Here is a 24432-nt window from a genome sequence, read left to right as displayed (position 1 = left end):
TGTAGTCCAGATATCTCCCACGTGTTCAGTTTCTTCCAGAATGAACGTCTTGTCCATGGAGGATATTAGAGCCACCACCACCCAAGGCAACTAAAGCTGCCACCAGTGGGAATGGTTCAGATAAATAAACAGAAAGGCAGACACCATGTGCTCATCAATAACTGTTCTGCAACAATTCCTATCTCGCATACACTGCTTCACTGTTTCTGCCTCCAGCTTATATTAAAGCTTAAAGTAAAGGCACTCATCTCAGAGGAATACCTAAAAGGCAGAGTTTGATTTCATTTGATCTCTTAAATGTCTAAGGCCCTGAGAAATTTTAATAGTAACTATAGGCAAAGCTTGTATACAGTAGGTTTGAAAATATGCTATGAACATCTTCAAAATGCCAACAGTAAATGTTGACTCTGGTGTTATTTTCCATATCAAAACAACAGTTCTAGCATTTCTTGCTACAGTTCTAGCATTTCTTGCAAAGAAAAGCTTTCAGATGCATGGATATTGTCTAATAAAGCTGTGATATGATTGCAGGATGTCCAATACTCAAGAGACAGAACTTCTGCCCAGAGTTTACTATGGAGATTATCACAAGGAAGAGGCAAGCATCCTTTTCCCGTCATTAAACTGTGTTAATCGTGCAACCAAGGGGAAGATTATCACATCTCCATATGCTTTTCCTGTTCTTCTCCCACCCATAAACATCATTTGGTATTAACAGGCATTTCCATTAATACCGAATGATGCATCCATTGCTGTTTATGGACAGGAGAAGCATGCAGTGATATGATAATTTTCCCCCTGATTGTGCAATTAACACAGTTTAACTATGGGAGAAGGACACTTACCTCCTGTGTTATAATCTCCTATATCATTTCAGGTCTTTGGTGCTTGAGCATACCAGAATGCAGAAATACAGACAGCATTATCTGTATTTATTCTGTTTGTCTATCTGCAAGAGTGCTACAAGGCCACTCATGTCATTCTTTAAAGAATAATTAACTAGTACAAAATAAAAACATAGGCACTTAGCATTGATCAACTTAAGTAAAACAGAGAGAACCTTTGTTTTGTGATGATGGAAGAGTTTCAGTATCATAAATGCTGCAGACCTAATGGCAGAGGTCCAAAACACACTGCAGAAATAATCCAGTTTGAGACCGTGTTAACTACCCTGGCTGCCTGCTAGGGAATTGTGGGAACTGTAGTTTTGTGCTTCATTTACCCTTCTCTGTCAGAGAACTCTGGTGCCACAATAAACTACAATTTCCACATTTTCCTAGCACTGAGCCAGGGCAGTTAAAGCAGTCTCAAACTGGATTATTTCTGCAGTGTGTTTTGGACCTGAGTCCTGTATTATGTACTGAATTTAAAAGTAACCCTGGCAACTGTGAATTTTGCCTACTTAAAGAGGTTTTATCATATTTGCTAAACTATATTTCTTTACTATTGGATTGCTGCTGTTGTTAGCCACCCTCGAGTCAATTTCGACTCATGGCGACCCTGTGGATGAGACACCTCCAAGACTCCCTATCCTCCACTATTCTTCTAAGCTCTTGCAGATTCATACTCATGACCTCCTTAATTGAGTCCATCCATCTAGCACACGGTCTTCCTTTCTTTCTACCTACCTCCACATTTCCTAGCATTTGTCTTTTCTAATGACTCATGCCTTCTCATGATATAGCCAAAGTATGACAGCCTCTGTTTAGTCATGCTTGCCTGCAGAGAAATTCAGACTTGATTGGTTCTAGGACCCATTTATTTGTTCTTTTTGCTGTCCATGGTATTCTCAGCACTCTTCTCCAGTACCATATCTCAAAATAATTTATTCTCTTTTTGTCCATTTTCTTAACTGTCCAGCTCAAACATCCATAGATGATAATGGGGAAGACAATTGCTTGTACAATTCTAACTTCCATGCTTAGTTGTATATCTTTGCTCTTTAGGAGCTTTTCTAGTTCTTTCATAGCTGCCCTCCCCATTCTTAGTCTTCTTCTGATTTCGTGACTGCAGTCCCTGTTCTGATCAATGTTTGATCCAAGGTATAGGAACTCTTTTACTATTTCTTTATCTTCATTGTCTAGATTGAACTTATGAAGATCCTCCATGGTCATTATTTTTGTTTTCTTTATTCAACAGTAAGCCTGCCTTTGCACTTTCTTCTTTGATCTTCCTCAGTAGTTACTCTAAGTCTTTGATGTTTTTTGCTAATAGTATGGCATCGTCTGCATATCTTAGATTGTTAATGTTCCTTCCTCCTATTTGCACATCTCCTGCTTCTGTGTCCAAGCCTGCTTTTCAGGTAATATGTTCTGCATACAAGTTGAAAAGATAGAGTCATAAGATGCAGCCTTGTCTGACCCCTTTTCCAATTGAGAACCATTTGGTTTCTCCATGTTCTATTCTAACAGTGGTTTCTTGTCCTAGGTACAGATTCCTCATCAGGACTATCAGATATGTTAGCATTCCTATGTCTTTAAGGGCGTCCCGTAGCCTTTCATGATCTATGCAGTCAAAGACTTTGCTGTAGTCTATAAAGCATAAATACTATTGGAGAACAACCATTACTACCTCATTTTAGCAAAGCTCCAGGTTCTAAAAGTCTTCTAAGGGGAGAATGGTTTGTAACCAAATACAGTAACTATAACTATATGTAATATTTTTAGATGGTAGAATCCATGTACCGGTACTTGAACATATCATTTCCTCAGTGCAGTTGTGCTAGTGGCAATTTTCAAAAAGCAAAAATATTAATGAACAACATCAGCAAATGAGTAATAATTTAGAAAAAGTATAGCAAAATCCAGTAATAGAAATTAATAAGTAATAATTATAACACTAACAAATATGATTAAACTGGATAGATCTATAATTCATGTCAATAACATGTCATAGCTAAATAGCAAATAAATAACTATACAATCACCTCCACAAATCCCTCTATACTAGCTATTTCATACTATTGATTGTCTTTTCCAGTGACTCATGTTGTCTCATGATCTGTCCAAAGTAGGATAGCCTCAGCTTAGTCAGTTCAGCCTCCTGTGAGTGTTCATGATTTATTTGTTCTTGGATCCTTGTTGTTGTTGTTGTTGTTGTTGTTGTTGTTGTTTGGTAGTCCATTGTATCAGTATAACTCTTCTCCAGAAATTCAGGTGACTTGATTCTCTTCCTGTCAGCTTTCATCATTGGCCAACCTTCACATTTATCTATAGTACTATAGTATCTATTGTTGTTGTGTAAGGCAACAATCTATACCATAATGTAAAATGTTCATTGCTTATGCTATATGAATATACATGCTTGATCATAGAGTTATCAGACTTGATCACATTATCTAATGGGACCTGTCAACTTCATCAGATAACTAGCTAATAAACACTTCACGTTTCTTTATTATTTTGCTCTAGAATGCATATTTATCAACTGTTTTAGCCAAACATGAGATGGAGACTTAAATTGGCATCCCAAATACTTTCATGCAAGTTCAGGAGCAATGTTGGTCTAATTTTCCTGGAATATTGCTGATTTGGGGTCCATTTTGCATGGAATGTGGTGTGACATGAAGGCTAGTAGATAGCACCAGATGTTCGTCTCATTCATATTAAAACTATCAACATCAAACTGGACAGTGGTGTACATTCAAAATGTAACAACAATGCTAAAATGCATACTGTTTCCATATAAATCTCCCAGTATAACAATAATGAAAAAGCAAATCTACAGGGCTATATAAATAAAGCATCATCATCATCATCATCATCATCATAGCAGACTTTGATCCAACAATAACCTTCCATTAGCAGAAGACACAGGGATCCACGAGAAGTTTCCACCCATAGAAATGTGGGAGATTGATTTTCCCAATCCACCCCACCCCATTGCAACCTACTGTAGTTTATGAATATCTGATCTGAGGGACCCTCTAGAACAGTGGTTACAGATCAGAGCAGACATTTGTGAAAATTGCCTCCATCCCCACCCGCTTTAACACCACCACATATTTCCATTTATAAAAGAGATTCCACAGAATCAAAGGTGTTTGTGTTCATGGAAGGGCTCCTTCCTCTCACAAAAGAGCACACTTAGATTCCTCCTGTGAACAATAAAAGGAACTTTTAAAATGGGAAGAGGCAGGAAGGTACCATGTCCTTTAACTTGGCAGGATCAGTCCCAGTTAATCCTCTGTGTTTCACCTTTATTTGTTTTTTATTTTATTTATTTTTAGCACTTTTAAAATGTCCCAGTTTCCCTCCCTCTTTTTTCCTTTGCCTTCAGTTTCATTCAGTTGCTGCAAATGGAGTTCACAATGCAAAAGTAGTTTGCAAGGGGGGGGGGGACACGAGGAGGCTCAGGCAACAGCAAACTGCTGCACTCTCTCCTAGCTTATATGCTACTCTTCATGAATAGCTTTTTGCCTTTTTGACCACACTCTAATGTGGCTTAAGCATATGTGTCCCTGTTTTCATCTGTAAAAAGGTTGGAAGATCTGAAGCACTTGGCCTTTCTTCTATATCCCTAGAAAATGTGTAGCTGTGGACTGCAAAAATAGTTAATGATGCGCCTTCTTCTCACACCAGTCCCCTTGCCTGAACCTTGCTGATGCCTACCTATTCATGTGTACTCAAAAGAGAATGAGATCTGAAGATGCAGCTGACAGCGCACATGAGAGAAATGTGCTGACAAATAATTTTCTTAACAGCTTGTACATCTGCCAGATTACAAATGCGTAATTAGTTCTTTGTAATAGCTGGCATCTTCCCTGCTCGGGTGTTTAAAGTCTGTAGCCTGCAGCCTGTATTGCAGAAAGAAAGCTATTTTGTACATTATGCATAATGTACCTGGGATGTTCTTAAGAATATTATCACACTCGCAGAAATAATATGATACAATAGCTGTTGTGTTGTGCCTTCGATTCATTTCTGATTTATGGCTTCCCTAAGCCAAACCTACTTCAGAGTTTTCTTGGTGAGATTTGTTCAGAGGGGATTTGCCCTTGCCTTCTTCTGAGGCTGAGAGAGTGTGACTTGACCAAGATCACCCAGTAGGTTGCCATGCCTGAGCAGGAACTCAAACCCTGGTTTCCAGAGTCTTAGTCCAATGCTCAAACCAGTACACCATGCTGGCTCTGTAATGTGATGGTATGAAAGATTGAGGATATCTATCCTACCATGTTTTAACACTCCGGGGGTGATGGTGGAGGTGGGAGGAGGCAAAAACAGCCACGTGGTATGAGGCATAAATGCACAATGTTTATGGCAGGCCGGTGTTATGTAAGGTGTAGGCCAGCTCAATAAATGGTAAAAGTCAATTCCATCAGGTTGTTAGGGCAACAAGCATGTCCCTTTTGTTTTAACTCACCATGCCAACTCAAGGCATGTTGCCAAGTTTTCTTCTCCCTTAGCTATAAACAAAGCTTCTGTTTCAGGGGCTCAGTACCTGACAGTTGCTGGAACAAGTCTATGTGTACACAATTCTTATTTCCTAATGCTGACACTAAGATGAATTTTGTCAGAGGCAAGGAGGGGAACTATCTTAAATTAATTATAAAGTTCTCCACCCTTCCACTCCTTGTGCACCCAAGGTGCACAAATAAGTCTGAAGTTGGGAATCAGGCCATGCAAACCCAAGTGCATTGGGTGAGCAGGAATTCCCCTTCAGGGTGCTCTTACAACTGTTTAACAATCCTGGGATTTGTAGTTCGGTAAAATATTTAGCCTTATCAGAGAGGTCTGGTGCTACAACAAACTACAAATCCCAGGATTCTATAGGATGGTGACATGGCTCTGTGTGTGTGTGTGTGTGTGTGTTTGTTTTGTGTGCCTTCAAGTCATTTCTGACTTATGCCGACTTTAAGGTGAACATAGGTTGTTTCTTGGCAAGATTGTTCAAAGGTGGTTTGTCATTGCCTTGCCCTGAGGCTGAGAGCATTCAACTTGCCCAAGATCACTCAATGGGTTTCATGGCCAAGCAGGAATCAAACCCTGCTCTCCAGAGTCAGTCCAACACTCAAACCACTGCTACGTAGTATCAAATTGCATTATTTCTGCAGTGCAGATTAGACCTCGGATAAACAATCCAGTACTCTCCAGATACTTTGGACTATAATTTGTACAATCCCAGTCATCTGGATGGTGCCATGTTGTCTACTCTTACTTTGTACTGTATTCTGAGTATCCCACACACAAACACACACACACACAACAGTCATTTCTAGTGCAATTTTTTGTGTTGGATTCAAAAGCTGGGAAAGGGAATTATCAGACCATTTTGAACAAACGGTCCAGAGTCCTAATTTTAGTCCAGGTTGGGGGCTTGTCATTAATACAAGATAACAGAGGTTTTAAAGTTTTTTGTTTTGTTTTGTTTTTCTCTTGTTCCCTGAAACAATCTAGTACCCAGATGTTGACTGGCACCCTGCCTTTGTATAGCATTTGTTACAGCATAGTTGGGATGACCTCCAAATACATCACCCTCTGTTATACCAGGAATATCAAAAAATTAGATCTCTTCTTGAAATGAAATATCCATTCACCAGGAGGAAGATCATCAGTGCTTTTCTTATAAAAAATATTCTTGCCATAACTATGAAACAAGTAGATTTACCAAAGCAAGCCCCACTCTGCCTTTCTCATGTCCAGATATTTGGTCTTAGTCCCTACTTTTATAGCCAAAGATCAGTCTTAGTATTAGTCAGAAATTTGTATGCTACCTTCCGCCTGCTGGATTGGATGACAGGTGTAAGATATTATGAGCAATCATGGAAGTTTCTTTCACCATTGTGTCAGTACAGTATAAATATCCTTGCAACCCTGAGCCTTGCCCATCCTTAAATGGTCAGTTGAGCCATTCAAAACCAAAACCAAGGTCACATATATGGCTATTATAATTTTATTTGCATATGGTTTATTAATATATTTATTGAACAATTAACGACAGAACTGAAAAATTAAGCAAAACATTTCCACCACCTCCAGTTGCTAAAGTTGAATACTGAGGCGGCATAAAAGTGGCAGTTTAGAGTGCCTTGTAATTATATAATTAATATAATATAATATAAGATTAGATTCCCCTCTTCTTTTCAAAAGAAAGAAAACTCTAGGGATCAAAGAGGGGTGATGTGTCTGAATCAGAATTTTTTCTTCTGGTTACACTACCAGATACACCCCAAAAGTACGTTGGTCATACGACTTTAATTGCGCACATTATGGACCAAACTATTACCTCTTATTCTAGGACTTCAGAATTCAAAAAGTCAGTGTTGCCTTTTGCCACAAGAAACCAAGCTATGTTGTGGTAATTGTTTTTGTTAATATTTATCTACCAAGTAACATAAAGCTATTAAATTGTCAGCTGGTGGACAAAACTTTATTTGATCCTCAAAAGAAAAGAGGAAAGGGATTAATGGAAGTAAAGGTAATTTGTTGTTGTTGTTTGTGCCTTAGTAATTTCTGATTTATGGTGACCCCTAAGATGAACCTATCACAGGGTTTTCTGTCAAGGTTGTTCAGAAAGGGTATGCCCTTGGCTTCCCCATGACTGAGAAAGGGTACTTTGCCCAGCCCATTGGTTTCCCATGGCTGAGCTGGGCTTTGAACCTTGTCACCCAGTATTCAGTCCAGCATCAAACCATCGCACCACACTGGCTCTAATAAAGGTAATTTCTTTTTCTTGTTTGTTGCCTTCAGTCATTTCCAGCTTATGCAACCTAAGGCTATCACTTTTAATTTGAAGAAAAGAGGTCTAGACCTCCAAAATTCAAAAAAAATAATAATTAAGTTATATGAGACTAATTGGATGTGGTTTGTTGTTGGGGGTCTGTGTTACTGTGTTCCTTGTGTTGTTAGCGTTTACGTTACAGATGAAACTATAGTCTTGTGAAGAAAATGTTGTATTCCCAGTTGTTTTTTGTATGTAATGCATGTGTATTGTGAAGGAGTGTTTGGGGAGTAAATCAGCAGAAGCAGAGGTCATATCTTCCCTGTCTTTTGCATCTCCTGCTGAACAAATTTCCTACTAACTTGTTTTCCCCAGAGGGCTCTACAGCCGGAGGAAGCTTGCTATGGGGAAAACGCTTCAGAGTATTACAGACAAAATCACACAAGGGATTATAACCCTTTTCACTCTACCCATGCATTCCCTTTCTTTGTCTTTCTAACTTATTTATCTTCTTGGCCTCTGTTTTTCCAACACACCTTCTGTGCATGCTGATTCCCCCACTCGCGCACTCTCCTCCCTCATAAACAAGAACAAGAACAAGAAACGTAGAGTTGGAAGAGACCACAGGGCCATGCCAGTCCAACCCCCTGCCATGCAGGAAACCAAAAAAGCACCCTGGACAGATGGCCACCTCCGCCCTGTTTAAAGACCTCCAAGGAAGGAGACTCTATCACCCTCTGAGGGAGTGCATTCCACGGTCGAACAGCCCTTACTGTCAGGAGTTCCTCCTAATGTTCAGGGGGAATCTCTTTCCTGTAGCTTGCATCCATTGGTCTGGGTCCTGTTCGCTGGAGCAAGCAGAAAACAAGCTTGCTCCCCTTCAATATGACATCCTTTCAAATATTTAAACAGGGCGATCATATCACCTCTTAACCTTCTTCCCAGGCTAAACATCCCACAGCTCCCTAAGTCGTCCTCATAGGGCATGGGGTTCCAGACCCTCCCATTTTGTCGCCCTCCTTTGGACACAGGCTCCAGTTTCTCAATGTCTTTTGGAATTGTGGTGCCCAGAACTGGACACATATTCTAGGTGGGGTCTGGACCAGGCAGAATAAAGTGGCACTATTACTTCCTTGATCTAGACAATACTTCTATTGATGCAGCCAAAATAGCATTGGCCCTTTTTAGCTGCCGCATCATCACACATTCACTAGTTCAACTTGTGGTCTACTTGACTCCTAGATCGCTTCACACGTGAGTTTCCTTCAGCCAGGTGTCACCCATCCTAATCTGTGCTGCATTTTATTTTTTCCGCCCTAAGTGCAATACCTTACATTTCTCCGTGTTGAATTTCATTTGTTAGCTTTGGCCCAGCTTTCTAGTCTATTCAGGTCATTTTGAATCTTGATCCTGTCCTCTGGGGTATAGCTATCCCCCTAATTTGGGTGTCATCTGCAAATTTGATAAGTATGCTCCCAATTCTGTCATCCAGGTCATGATAAAGATGTTGAATAGCACTGGGCCCAGACAAGCCTGTGGGACCTCCACTGGTCCCTTCTCTCCAGGATGAAAAGGAGCCATTGTTGACACCCTTTGGGTTCGGCCGGTCAACCAATTACAGATCCATGTAACAGTTCTTTTGTCTAGCCCACATTTTACAAGCTTGTTTGCAAGTATGTCATGTGAAACCTTGTCAAAGGCCTTAGTGAAATCAAGATATACTAATACCACAGCATTCCTTCATCTACCAAGCTGGTAATTTTATCAAAGAAAGAGATTAGGTTTTCTGTGCAGGACTTGTTTCTCTGAAACCCCATGTTGATTTTTTTGTGATTATGGCATTGCCTTCCTAGATGTTCACAGACTCTCTGTTTAATGATCTGCTCCAGAATCTTTCCTAGTACTGATGTCAGACTAACGGGACGATAATGGTTGGGATCCTCTTTTTCCCCTTTTTGAAGATGGGGACAACGTTTTCCCCTCCGCCAGTCTGCTGGGATCTCTCCTGTTTCCAGGAGTTTTCAAATATATGCCAATGGCTCCGATATTACATTTGTCAGTTCTTTTAATACCCTTGGATGGAGTTCATCTGGTCCCGGAGACTTAAATTCATTTAGATTAAATAAGGATTCCTCTACTATCTCTTTACTTATTCTGAGCTGAAATTCCTCATTCTGTCCTCTGCTCCATATCTCTCAGGTTGAGCCACCTTTGCCTTTTCTGAGAAGACTGAGGCAAAGAAGGTGTTGAGTAATCTGGCCTTTTTCTCTGTCTTCTGTTAGCATTTTGCATGCATCTTCTCCACGCAGTGGCCCTACGTTTCCTTCTCCTCCTTTGCTGCAGACATATCCAAAAAAGCCCTTTTTATTGTTCTTAACCTCTCTAGCAAGCCTGAGTTCATTGCTGCGCTTTAGCTTTCTCGACTTTAACCCCTACACATGCCTGCTATTTCTTTGAATTCCTTTTTTGTGATTTCCCCCTTTTTCCATTCTTATACATGTTCCGTTTCAAACTAGCTCGGTTGAAAGTCCTTAGTCATCCATCCTGGTTCTTGAGACACCTCCCGTTTTTCTTTCTCACTGGAAACTGTTTGAAATTGGTGCCTTCAGTATCTCTCTTTGGAGAAACTCCCATCCGTCCTGAACTCCTTATCTTTTAGATTTCTGACCATGGAATCGCCCTCAACACTTCTCTAAGTTTACTGAAATCTGCTCTCCTAAAGTCTAGGATGCGTGTCTGACTATGCCTGGCTTCTCCTTTCTACTGTATTACAACTCCAGAGACATGGTCACTTCCACCTAAGATCCCACTACTTTGCACCCCATTAACCAAGTCATCCTTGTTGTTAAGATCAATCTAAATAGCTGACCCCCTTGTTGCCTCTTCCACCTTTTTGGACCATGAAATTGTCTTCCAGGCAGTGAGGAATTGCTAGGTTTGCTAGGCCTTGAAGATTTTGCTGAGTTTGACTTCCAGCAAATATCAGGATAGTTGAAGTCGCCCATCACACTACATCTCTCTTTTCTGACTGTGTGATCATTTGTTCTAGAAAGATATCATCCAATTCCTCCGTTCTGACTTGGGGGTCTGTAGTAGACTCCCACCGTACATCCTGTGGTTTCCTCCCCTTTTGATTCTTATCCAGATGCTCTCCACCTGGCTTCCATGACTGATGTCCAGGATCTCTTCACTGGTGTAAATATCTCTGACATATAGTGCTATCCTCCTCCTTTCCTGTTTGGCCTATTTCTCTTAATAAGGTTATAACCCTCTATTTTCCACATTCCAATCAGGAGACTCATCCCTCCAGGTTTCAGTTGATGGCCTATTATAATCATATGGCTTGGGTGTACTAGGGAGTTTGGGTTCATCTTGCTTATTTCCCATGCTCTTTGCATTAGTGTAGGAGACATCGCAGACCATGGTTCCCTTTTACTTGCTGCCTGTGCAAGTTTTTTTGCCTCCCACTGTTGGGTCCTTGCACTTTTTTTCTTGTTCCTCTATGTCAGTTTGAACTATTTCGCCATCCCTTTAGCCTTCCTTAATATTGTCTCCCTTCCCCTCGGAACTCAGTTTTAAAGCCCTCCTGATGACAAGTTCCTTGAGGACTGTTGGCAAAAACATTTCTTCCAAACTTGCGTGAGATGCACCCGTCTGTTGCAAGAAGTCCCTCCTCATGGAACCGCAGCCCATGATCGAAAAATCCAAATCCTTCTCAGCGGCACCATCTGCGAAGCCAGTTGTTCACATCTGCTATTTCCTCTCCCTTCCTGGACTATGCCCTTCAACTGGCAGAAGAGAGTGAGATGACAACCTGTACATCCTCCTTCAGCTTCCTACCACGCCTCGAAATCCCTTTTGAGTTCTGAAGGCTGTGTCTTGCAGTATAATTAGTTCCCACGTGGACCAAAAGGAAGGGGTATTGGGCTAGGCTTGACCGTCTTGTCAGCCTCTCTGTCACATCACACGGATCTTGGCACCTGAAGACAACACCCTCTCGAGACATCTTGTCAGGCCTACATATCACATGCTTCTGTACCCCTCAGCAAGGAGTCCCCCACTAACGACCACACGCCTCCTCCGAGCTTACAGCGACTGTTCCCTCGGGTGAGACTCTCAGGCTCCCCTGCCTGTCCCTGAAGTCGGTCCATGCTGCTCTTCTTCATCCTCCTTGATAAGGGAAAGAGGCTTCGAATCGATTCTCTAGCTGCAAGCTCCCCGAAACAATTCCTCTTGGCTTACTTCTCTTTGTGACATTCCTCCAGCTTTCTGCCTCCCTGTTTGGCAGTGATCTCTCCACCCCAGCATCTTCCTCTGCGTGGTACTCATCCGAATCGCTAGTTTGTTGTGTCCAGGAATCCCTTGTTCCCTAATATGCTGAAGGTGTAGCTACTCTGGACTCCAGCGGCTGCACTTCTCCTCCAAGAGTGCTACCAACTTGCACTGGTGCATGTGAAGTTCTCCACTCTGTTAGGCAAGAAAGAGAAACACCCACACCTCTCTCTCTCTGCTCTCTCTCTCCCAACACCACACAACACACACACACACACACTCTGCCTTTGTGACACTGGCAACATGGTTTGCAACAGGAATTTGCCATGATACATCATTCATTCTAAGAAGGACTTGTAAGGGGCATGAAATAAAGATGAAATTATTTACAAGTATCTTAAACCTTCAACTGGTGTCTTATACAACAGAAGCGGTCATTTTGATTATTTGGTCAGTCACCACAAGTCTCTTAAAAAAAACCTTACCAAAATCAGGTAATTGCTGGCAGTTTAATACTGCTTAATGATCTCTTAGCCATATTTTTGGGAAATGCCTCAGAGAGCTTGTTTCCCACTTAGGTATTGTTGATCCGAATTAAAAATAAAACGTTTTTAATAAAATCGAATTAAAAATAAATAACAGTTGTTTATCCCGCTTTCAGAATCACTTTATTCATCGTTCCCATCTGCTTATTTAAATCGAATTTTTTACTTGCAACGTGTCATTAGCGTTCTCCACTTGGCATGAAATCGGTGTGTTAAAATAAAGGACTCTGTTCCTCCAGTACCTTATTTGGAGTTTGTCAATCAAAGTACTCAGAATGCGTAACGTTAACCCGGATTAATTTGGAAGCGATTTTAACTTTCGTCAGCGTTTCCAGTTTCATGACCGTTGTGTGAACATGATGTAAGGTTGTTTGAGCGGGTTTAGTTTTTTAAATGAACCAATCAAGGAAGGCGACTTAAAAAACGAGTCAAACGTGCATAAGCGCTGTGCAGCCGTATATATATAGCATTTGTTCCCTCCGAAGTTAGTAGTAGGAACACCAAAAGCTCTCTCCAAGAGAAACTGATGGGATATCCAGGGTCACTTATATCTCCACAAGTCTGCATCCCCGAATACGGCAAGTCCAGATCACTGTCTACAACCTTTCTGCTTCTGTCATTTCTCCTTCCATTAAGTCCTACGTAGCACCCACCTATGCAATATTTCACACAACTAGGGCGCTGTTGAGTTCGAAAGCAGGCTATACCTCGATGACACAACTGCGATGATATGTATGTACGTACAAGCAGACAAAGTCCTATGCACATCCCAATAAGCACGCTGATCTATGTAACCACTTAGCGGAGCGTATCGCTGATGACCCGAAGGTGGTCCGGCACGCCAGAGTACGTCACTCATCGCTACACCATAGCGGTTTGTCGCGTTGCTCCAAAATAGTCAACAATGTCGTGCCCCTTATCAAAGGGAGAACATCAGGGCCAGCACATGATGAGAGGTTCAAGTGTGGGAAAAGCCGTGCGAGATTCTAGCACACAATAGAAATAAACGACTGCATAGATTGTGCGGACAGCGTGAAGCGCACAAGTAGTGCACCCCAACGCACTTGCAACACATACACAGACCAAAGCGCTCTCCAGAGGAACTATGGAGATGGGGGGCCAGGGGCACATCCCGCTGCAGGGCTCCTAAAGAGCCCACAGAAATGCAATGGGAAGGGGGGGATGCTTCTGGCAATGCGAATTTAGTAGGAAACCAAGCTCTCTCCAGAGGAACTATGGGCATAGGGAAGATCTGTTTTAAAGTGGTGGTTTCGTTTCATGCTACCAGGCAGGTGGCGGGCCCACAGAGGGCAGTCAGGCGGCAGTTGCCACTTGCGAATATATGGTGCAGCGAGCTGAGCGCTAAACCTACAGAAAAAGAGCTGCTCCAGCCATGCAGACACAGCAGGCTGCGCGCAATCAGGCGGTGACGGGGGATGCATTCAAAAGGGGCGGCAAGGCGAAGTGAGCGGATTTACATAGAAAGCCAACGACGACCGCGGAGCCGCAGCCGCACAAAGCTCAATCTCTCTTCTAAACAGGAGAGGCCAGTGAGAGTGGTCAAACGAACGAGGGTTCAGGCTTCCGGCCTAAAGGGCCTTAGTCAAAAACAACACAGAGACCCAGTTTGTTGGCTATGCACGCACCGACACCAAGGGAAAAGGACCTACGTCCTACAATACACACCCCGGGTTGTAGAACAATATGAAGAAAGTTGTAAAGCACCTCCTGGCTGCCGCCGACTGGGCGGTGTCTCGGTGAAGGACGAACAAGACGGTTACACTCAAGCGTCTGCGTTCGGCGTGCTGCTTTCTTTATCGCAATCTGAATGAACTTCAGTCACGGGCGTCTAGAAAGAAAGAAAAGCCCACATCGCTTGGGTTTCTGTCCTGTGTAGCCTAGGGCAATATGGTCATGCAAGACATGAATTGCCATCTCGAAGGCTCTTTGCAAAGGCACAGTCGTTCTCTGTAAAAGACTCTGTAGTGCTGCAACTTACTTGCGCAGTATCCTGCAGGTAAAGATTGCTTGTGTGATCTCGTGCTCCCAATAGTGCCCCTCCATTAGTAGTATATTAGCTTTTAATTATCGCCTTTATGATTATTCTCTATTATTGATATACTAATACGTTAGTGTCTACACTTATGCTGTGCCATTAGGACAGCCAGGCGAATCCCTTCATATCCTGTCCCCTGGGAAAAAGGGCATAAGAGATGAAATAAAATAAAGAACGTATTTTACGATGGCCATTCCACTGGTACTGAATGTTTTCCGCTGCGTGGTCGCTGCTGATCGAAAGCCGGTGCCTGTGAACCTGGCGTTCTGTGCTTTCCCTGTTCACAGGAGTGGCAACCTGCTAAAAAGAATAAGAATTTAATCCAGTGTACACTTACCAGACAAGCAGATTTTTCATCATCGCATTCATACTAGCTGTTCGCAACTAACAAGGTGAAAGGTGTCAACGCTTCTAAAGTAAACAGGAACGGTGGACAATTGGAGAGAGTAATGACGGAGACATAGCTGCAAAGAATGGAGCGGATCTTGGCTTTCGTCGTCAGACAAAGGCTCTTGAAAAGAAGCTATTGAGATACTCCTCACATGCGTAGGGACTGATTCCCTGTAGTGAGGCTTACTTCTGATGAAGTATGGTGACTGTATGACTGGTGTTGCCATTACCTTGATATAGCATCTTTATAGATGTGCTCTTTACAAGCGAGTACTGTTGGCTAGCCGTGATATAAAGTGAAGCTAGTGTATTGGAAGTGGTTTATTTCACGTATAGAATAGATACATCGTTGTATTTTCTCGCGAATTGTGTCGAGATCCGGCCCTAGGGCTTGAATTCTATTTTTTAGTGGTCGGTTTGTTTTACATTCGCAGGCGCAACGATTTTTTCTTGCATGGATCGGCCACTTGGGACTTTTTTTGGCCTGCGTGGGTTATTTGAACTACCCTATTCTGACACATCCTGCCCCCTCGGGCTATCTCGCTGGGTGCTATCAAGGATGTCTATCCATTATTTAAATAAGTTCAATAGTCTGCCAGGTTTACGTCCCAATTGAAACACTCCGGTACTCTACTTCTCGCGTAACTTTTCAGTAAACAGTATATTTTTGAGATGCTAGCAATGACTGGAATTCAATATTTAGATCTAGCTGTATGCTCTTATAAACATATAGTGACATAGGTTTTTATTTATTTTACCACAAACTCGCTAGACCCAACGTATTACGCTTGCTGTTTGACAACAGTAATTCCAGTCATAAACACTTTCCATGGAAGTAATTCCCAAAACGCTGTGGTATTGGTCTAAATGCTCCTTTTCCTCTCCTAGTAGCCGTTGAAGAGTGTTAGGTAGAAATATAGCTTGTCGATTACCTATTCCAAGGAAAAGTTCTCTTCAGCAGGCCCCCGCGGAAGCAGTGGAAGCTGTTATCGACTTTCGGCGCTTTAGCATATACAACGGAAACAAAGTACAAGCTGCACCCTTTCATGCATTCATTAATGCAGCGATCAGCTGTTTAAGGATTCTGAACCTCCACAGGCTTGGCATCCGTAGTAGTCAGCTGAGGGAGATCACTGTGGGCACTATTGTCGCGCATATTAAAAGGCTAAAGTGCGATGGAGTTCCCTGCTCTGGGCATCCACTGTTTTTTGTGGGTTGGTTCCCTCCTGCCTCTCCTCCTTAGAACTGGGGCTCTCCCCAACACAGAGGGGAGGGTTTGCAATTCCAGCCGGGCAGAAGCCTCGTGGTAGTGCCTGTTGCAGAAAGCTGCAGGCGGCTTGAGCCGCAGGAGACCTTCAGGCGCATTAAGCGCTGAAGGAAGCATTAAGCGACCTGGTAACAACCATTAAATATAAAACAAATAAAGAAGATACTCCTGATATCTCTTATTGAAGAGGACCACAGCGGACAAAGGGGTGAGGGGAAGAAAACACATGGCGACAGCCACACGACGGCATTGGGGACAGAAGGGCCATAAACTTCCACCCATAGGAACAAAAAAATAGCCCCCATCGTCAGTCAGCTCCAGCTCCTCCCATCGCTTCTAGCATCCCGATTCCCAATGCTGAATCGTTCTCATTCTAAATACTCCGGTTCCCTAACTCTGAATCAAGGGAAAAGACACTAGGTGTAGGACCCCTATGTTGGGTGTTTTTTAAAAAACTAATTTTTTTAACACAGCGTTAATATGAGGAAAACACTGAGTTAAAATTTATAATTTTATAATCTCCCGCTTCTTTCTGGATTCGATTTCTAGTGGGGGACAGATTCCGTGGTTGAAAAAAGAAAAAAAAGAACCGTGTCTAGGGTTATGTTAAAAAATCGGCATCCATAATATGAACGCCACTGACTGGACTCCTGATGCGATTCAGAACAGCAGGGGTTTCCCTCCCCTAGTGGGAACTAAGCTCATATTGTGGCCTTGTTTGTGGTGTGAAAGTAATTCACCCATCAATAGAACATGCTGACTCAGAAAGAGAGCCAGCATGGTTGTTAGTGTGTTTTGAATGTTGGACTGAAGCACTCTGAAAACCAGCGATTTTGGATTGATCCTTGCTCAGCCATTAGGAAACCCACTGGGTGACCTTTGGGCAAAAGTCACAAAACAACACAAACTGACTCTCAAGACCGTTCTCAGCCCCAGAACACGTCCCTTGATAGGCTTTTCTTCTTAGAGGGTCGTCATAGAAGATAGAAATCACTTAAGACAGGCCAACAACAAGAAAGTTCTGTTCAGATATTTGAATATATCTGATACTACTAATAACATTTATGAATAATTACTATCTTCTTTATCCTCTTTGCTGAATTAGAACACACAAATATGTAACTGAAAACCTTATACGTATATTTTTTACTTTGCATTGTTACTTTAAAAAGTGATAAAGCTAATGTGAAGAGCAAGAGAGGGAAGAAATGTGCATGTAGACAGAATGCTTATTCATTGCATCTGCATTCAGTGTGTAAGGAATTCTCTAAAAAGAAATTGTATATCCCTGAAAGAGAATCACAACTGGTTTTCTAGTTTGTTTCTCCTACTTGTTCCTGGGTGGGAAGACAAAACACTTCATGGACAGGGAAGGTTGCTAAACAACAGTCCATCATTGTTTTTGTACCAAAACAGCAATGTTCTTTGCAACTACAGTTACAAATGTAGTTTGGAAATCCCCTTCCCCAAGTTCAGCAGTGTGTGTAAAATCCATCCTATCACTTTTGTTCCTTTAGCTCTTGCATACCCTGAAATTATTCTATGTGCACAGCAAGCTGTCACAAACATGCTACGTCAACAGACTGCAGACTGCCCAAATGGGTGAAAGTGTTCTTTCAAGCAGAATATTTCACTAAAAACAGAAAATGGCATTTAAAAAAAAACATGATTACTGTCTTAAAATTTAGTTAGAGAGATACAAAGACCAATACGTACGTACGTATCTGTGTATACGGAAGAGGTAGACTGAGGCTGCCCATTACATGTGGTCAAAAAGCAACACACCGCTCAATACATGCCATCTGAAAGGGTTTGCTAGCAGGGGATTCTTACATCAGGTGACAAAGTATTAGACCCTGAATCACATGCAGCTCATGGGAGCATTTTCACCCTGTTCTATTGTGAACCTAGGAGAGATTTTAAAAAAACCAGGTAGTAAGCAGGAAGTGATGTCTGATCAACTCTTGCTGCTAAAAAGACTTTCTTAGGCATAAAAACATTCCATTCCATCAAGGAGGTATTGAGAATATGCATTCCAGATTTATATATACACACACACCTCTGCGCCCGCGCATATACGCGGACACACCATATGCTGCTTTTCAGCATATGCTGAAAGCCGCTAGGGAGCCTGCAGGAGCGTGCAGGGCACAGCGACAGCGCGCCACCACACCAACATGCATGCAAGCCCCTTATTTTCAATGGGGCTCAAGCATAAGCGATTTTTTTTTTTACGCGGGGGGGGGGGGCCGGAACATTCCCCGCATAAAAAAAGTGCACTGTATAATAATGTATATATGTGTGATATATAATCTGACGATTGCAAGATCAGCAGCAAGTTGGCAATTCAAGGCCCAAGCACTGCATGATGGGAGTGAGCTCCCATCACTAGTCCCACCTTCTGCCAACCTAGTAGTTCAGAAGCATGTGCAAGTAAAAAATAGGTACCACTTTGTTGTGTTGTTTTTTTCTTTTTCTTTTGATAAATCTCTTTATTTATTTCTGACGAACAAAAGCTCATACATGTTTAACACACATTGCCATGTGAAGCCATAGCTATTTAACTCTTTGAGATCCTCTCTCACCTTCTTCTGCAACCTTATTTGTATTGCACTTTAACACTGTTCAAGCATTCTAAAAAACCCAAGACACACACTGAGAGAGTAGGAATGAGCTACCTTCACTGTCTCTGTCTCTGCTGCTGTCCCACAGCTTCCCACTCAATGGAAGGAGTATCCACTCCACACAACAACTACATACTTACGTACATTAAACATGCTCCTCATGATCTAGAATCCCAATCTTTCAAAGTTCCCTGTGGGCAGGGAACCAAATAGGTACCACTTTGGTGTGGAAGGTAACGCATTCATGCAGTCATGCTGGCTCTTAGTCTTAGTAACAAGAGATGAGCACCACCTCCTACAGTTGGGCACCATTTGACAATCGTATCAAAGGGGAAACTTTTACCTTTTATATATGCAATGTGACGGGGGGGGGGGGGGCAGAGTACAGCTTACCATTGTCTCTCTAGAGAACAAATTTGGTCCCCTAGCCCCCCATAATTTCCCTCCTCTCTTTCAGTCACACACTAAGGTTAATTACAGAGGGTTCTTTAGGACTGGGGCTTAAAGGGGGGATTTACAACTATGTCTCCATCCATTCTGCAAGAAAAGTGGCCACAGTGCTTATAGGAAATGGGACGGAGTTTCCATGGCAGCCATGGGAGCTTTTTTCTGTCCACGACTCCGAGACCAGGGTGTGATTCCTATCTCAGCCATGAAACCACTGGGTGCCCTTGGGCAAGTCACATACTCTCAGCCTCAGGGAAAGGCAATGACAACTACCTCTGACAACATCGTGAACACAAGAAAACACACCCATATGATGTTTTTCTAAATAAATAGTAAATACGGTGTCATTAAGGGTCGCCAGAATTTAGTCTAGAAATGCCTTGAAACGTACACAAGACAACAACAACAACATTGCAGCATTATAGTATGTGGGGTGTGACACTATGCAGGAATGAGAAAAATCAATGTTCTTTCCAAATGGAAATACAATGCCATTGAAATCTGGGAGGAATGTTGTATTAGTCGAAGGCTTTCAGTGCCGGGGCATTGTTGGTGGAGGGAGCTGCTGGAGGTTGGAATTAGGGACAGACAGGAGTGAGCACCCCATGAGGTGTAAACCCCCCACTCTGTAGTGCCAATGCAGTGACGCACCTTCTGGAAGCTAATAAATGGCTATGTCCTAATGTCTCTCTTCGACTAGGACCTGGAGATCAGAACTATGTTACCGTGGTAGTTTTCCAGTTTTATTGGTTATCTATGTGTTTCCCAGCGAGTTCATGATGACCTAACAACCTAGACATTCTGGAGCCTCTTCCTCTTGAATTGCTTTTACTCCAAGACTACCTCATTGATAAATTTTGTAAAAGATGTCACCTGCTGCTAGTTGAAAATAGAGTCTTGATTTATTTATAGGTCTTATAGGCGACATGCTAGGGTTGGCCTGGGGGCACCGTTTCTAGATGCCTCGCAACCCTAGGACGTCACCAGAGGTCATCGCTGTGCGCAGCACCGTATACACAGTGGTGTGTAGCGATGACATCACTGCTGCGCCACAGTCCAGATAGACCCTGCGCAGCAGTGACATGCTTGTGCCACTGCAGGCAGTTTGGCGGTGGCTCTAAAAGGAGCCGCTGTTCATCGCTCCTTTCCTTTCCATGTAGCCGCCGACCACGCAATTTGGTTGCTGCAGTGTGGCTACGTGGAAAAGAGGGCGGCTCTCTTTTGTACCCCACAATTGTTTCTCTTTTAAACTGTCAGCTAACCTCAAATATAATTTCTGGAATGTAAAATATATAAGATAAAGCAACTAAATGTTCTGAGTTCATCTCACCTATCACCCCAAGCACAAAATTAAAAATAAATCAGAATTAAATAGTCTTGATATAAAGGGGGAACGAATAGGGTGGGAAAGTGGAAAGAAAGCACTTTCTAGCAGTAATCTTTATAGCATCGGATGTAGTAAATGGCTCAGGCACTACAGTGTTTTTGGGGTGAGTGAGGCATAAAAAACTGATCGTTTGAACTGTTTGGAAGAGCTTTGTTAGGGGGTGGTGAGGTAGCTTTCTATTCCATCTTCCACCATCACTTGCAAACCATTCCAAAATGTGGCATATGCTGGCTTTAATGGCACATGAATTGGCATACCGTAAGTCACTATAGGAACCCAGCTCAGTAAATTTAAAATCTTAATAAATAGTATAGTGCAGGGGTAGGCAACCTGCGGCCCACGGGCCAGATGCAGCCCGGCAAGGCCTTGGGACCGGCCCCACCCATCCTGCCGCTGATTGCCACCGGGGCCTTTGGCCTCTCGCACGCAGGGGCAGGAGGGGGCAAGTGTCTATAGACACCTCAAAATCATGCATTTATATTACATTTTTTTTAAAAATCAGCAAATTTTTTTTTTGCGTGTCCTCCACTATTTTAAAAAAGTGTCCACCATTTGAAAATTGTCGTCATACATTGTGTCCCGGTTTATTTATGTATTTAAATTTTTTTAATTATTTAATTATTATTTTTTTGGCTTCAGCCCCCACCAGTTGTCTGAGGGACAGCAACCCGGCCCCTGGCTCAAAACGGTTGCCTACCCTCGGGTATAGTGTCTAGATCGAGGGAGGTAATAGTACCACTCTATTCCACTTTGGTCAGATCTCATCTGGAATATAGCATTTGGTTCTGGGCACTGCAATTCAAAAAGGATGTCAAGAAACTGGAGTGTGTGACAGAGGAGGGCAACACCAAAATAGTGAAAGGTCTGGAAACCATATCTATGAAGAGCATTTAGGGAGCTGGGTATGTTTACCCTGGGAAAGAGATTAAGAGGTGACATGTTTTAATATTTGAAGGAAAGGCAATGGTAGAAGGAGCAAGTTTGTTTTCTGCTGCTCCAGAGCTAGAATAGGAGCAATGGATGCAAATACAGGAAAGAAAATTCCACTTCCACTTATCTACATTAGGAGAACTTCCTGACAGTAAGAGCTGTTCAACACACAAACACTCCCTCTCGGAGAGTAGTGGAATCTCCTTCTTTGGAGGTCTTTAAAACAGAGGCTGAATAGTCTCTCAGGGATGCTGTTATTGTGAGTTCCTTCATGACAGGAGGTTGGATTAGATGGTCTTTTGGGTTTCTTCCCCAACTATATGATTCTATGAAAAAGTGCGATCACATTCCCTCTAATTTTGTTTTTTCTTATACTATAATGTAAGGAAAGTAATTGAAATAAAAAATCAATTCCTGGGGAGAGAGTTCCAAAGTATGGTACAGCCACAAAAACAACATGTTGTCCCATGTTCCCACCAACCATGCCTCTGAAGGCTATGGGATAGAGAAGTGCCTCTTTCTGTTGTTGATCTTAAAAGTCGGGCAGGTTTTATATGGGAAGATAAAAAATCATTCCTGCTTTTGATTTATAGGATGACTTCAGCCTTGATAAGGAGAAGGGAATAAAGAAAGATGGGGAGGGGGCCTGTATCACACAGTCTTTCTTCTCTGTAAACTGGGCTCGGGTACATACCGCCCCTTTGGGGTGGCCTGCACCCACCCCTTTAGCTCCAGGTTGGGGGCATGGCAGCCTCACGGCAGCCCGAGTCCCCAACCAGGTTTTCCAGACCACGGAGAAGTGGCAAATGCCGTTTCTCCGTTTGCGTGGAAAAGGAGTGTCCTCCTTAGGGCTTCATGCCCCTGGACACCCCAAGAGCAGCAGCCATGGGAGAAAGGGGCCACTTGGCCCCTTTCTCCCTGGTGTCATTCCCCTCAGCCATTTTGTGGCTGCAGGAACGAGGCATGCCCAGAAGGAGCTCCATTTCGGAATGCCTTCTTCGCGCCGCAGCAGCCGCCATAAGCAACCTGGGGTGCGCAGAGACAACACGAGCCATGACATTTTGGACGTGGTACATGTGTGAGAAGGGAAATAAAGAAAAGATGGGGGGGCCTGGTACACACACAGTCTTTCTTTCTGTAAACTGAGGCGCGGTACATACCGCCCCCATGTAAATGGGAGGCCGCCATGACTACAGTGCTGCAACCCTACTACGTGGCCAGGCTGGCGCAAAACACTGGTCTAGATCACACCTCAGATCCCTCCAGTACTGAGCTGCAATCTTAATGCACTTAAATCAGGACAAAGGCCCACATAATATTGGCTGTCTTACTTTTGAATAAACATATGTGGTATGTTAGTGAACGAAGCCATGAGCAGATTTATCATCTTGTTAGATATGGATAAATTCTCAAAGGGACAAATGCTTATCTGGACTTGATCAAGAAGGTGAAAGTTTACAGATAAGAGGGGATATATTTATTAGCCCAGATTATCTTTATGCAGTTGACTATGTTGTATGAAAATCCTTGTCATGCAAGGATTTAACGGTCTTTAAACTCTTTTCTGGTGAGCTCTTATGAGAACATTGTTTGCTTAGCCTGCTTCAAATTTGCTCCTGTTATTGTTTTTACACTCTTGGCTGCAAAGCCACATGAAAATGAAACCAAAGGGGGAAAGGCAAGTTTTTAAAAGTTTATGTTCCTAGAGCTACTTCCTAATTTCACATAACATTTTAATGGACCATTTAAATGTTTATTTTATCCAAACAAGTATCATGTGCAGTTTACATAACAATGTGGTGTTAAGTTTTTAAGCCATGTTCTGTATCCCTTGCCACACCCTAAAACAAACACAAAAGGGGGGGGGGTCCTGCAAGTAAGAAATGCCCACCCCACATATAAAATGAATTATCTGCATGAATAATATTTGGCCTCTTCCATGTTTTTTTTTAAAAAATCTGGTTGTTATACATATTTTAATAAAACATTGTGAAGGACCATAGATTAGTGACAGAGTGTATGCTTTTCAGGCAAGAAGTCCCAGATTCAAGTAGCACCAGAGCTTAGAAATATTATGCCTTTGGACTTTAATTCTCAGAATCCCCAACCAGCATGGCCATTAGGGATTTTTGGGACTGTAGTCTAAAGAAGCAACTTTTCCAGTTTTTAAGTAGGGCTAAATGGGAAGAACTCCTCCATAAAACCTAGAAAAACCACTTGTCGTTCTGTGCTTTGAGAGACAGACTCCAAAAGACCATGTTATTAGAGACCTCCAAGGACGGTCCCCAAGAGACACTCTGCTCAGGTGCTGCAGATTCAAGAATGTGGCTTCCTTGAGTGAGGACAAGAGTCCTACTACCTATCAGTAAATACATAAGTTAAATATTTGGTTCTAAATTATATTAGAGCAATTGAGTCAGTGGAACTTACCTCTATGTTACCTTACTATTTAGCAGTTTATTCAGTTGGTCTACTCTAGTTTGAGGCTGACAATAGGATTTAAGCCATATATGAAGTTAAACATCTCCTCTCTACTTACCCTGAACTAAGTATGCAAGACCTTGGTCTAAATTTAGGGTAGCACATATCTGTATATATGCTTTCAAATCACCTGTTGACTTACGGCAACCCCATTGCGTTTTCTTAGACAAGAACTATTGGGAGGTGGGTTCGCCAATTCCTTCCTCTGAAATGTAGCCCACAGCACCTAGAATTTGTTGGCAGTCTGATCTTGGAAATACTAATTTAGCTTTCAAGATCAGACAGGATCTAGTTTCTTAGGATAGGTTATTTAATTTTGTCTCCCACAACTTCCTGCTTGACATAGTCTTCTCACATGCAAGTGTTTTAAGGAT

General features: G+C 42.5%; 1 protein-coding gene across 1 annotated transcript in view; it reads left to right on the top strand.

Annotated features, from left to right (window-relative positions):
- The window catches only part of PKP2 (plakophilin 2), an 83429-nt gene that overhangs the window by 47217 nt on the left and 11780 nt on the right, over positions 1-24432 (top strand). The gene's annotated exons all lie outside the window — the stretch shown is intronic.

This window comes from Sceloporus undulatus, chromosome 5, assembly GCF_019175285.1.
Source record: "Sceloporus undulatus isolate JIND9_A2432 ecotype Alabama chromosome 5, SceUnd_v1.1, whole genome shotgun sequence".
NCBI classification, from domain to species: domain Eukaryota; kingdom Metazoa; phylum Chordata; class Lepidosauria; order Squamata; family Phrynosomatidae; genus Sceloporus; species Sceloporus undulatus.
The sequence above is the reverse complement of the archived record's forward strand: the minus strand, read 5'-3'. Positions and strand labels throughout refer to the sequence as shown.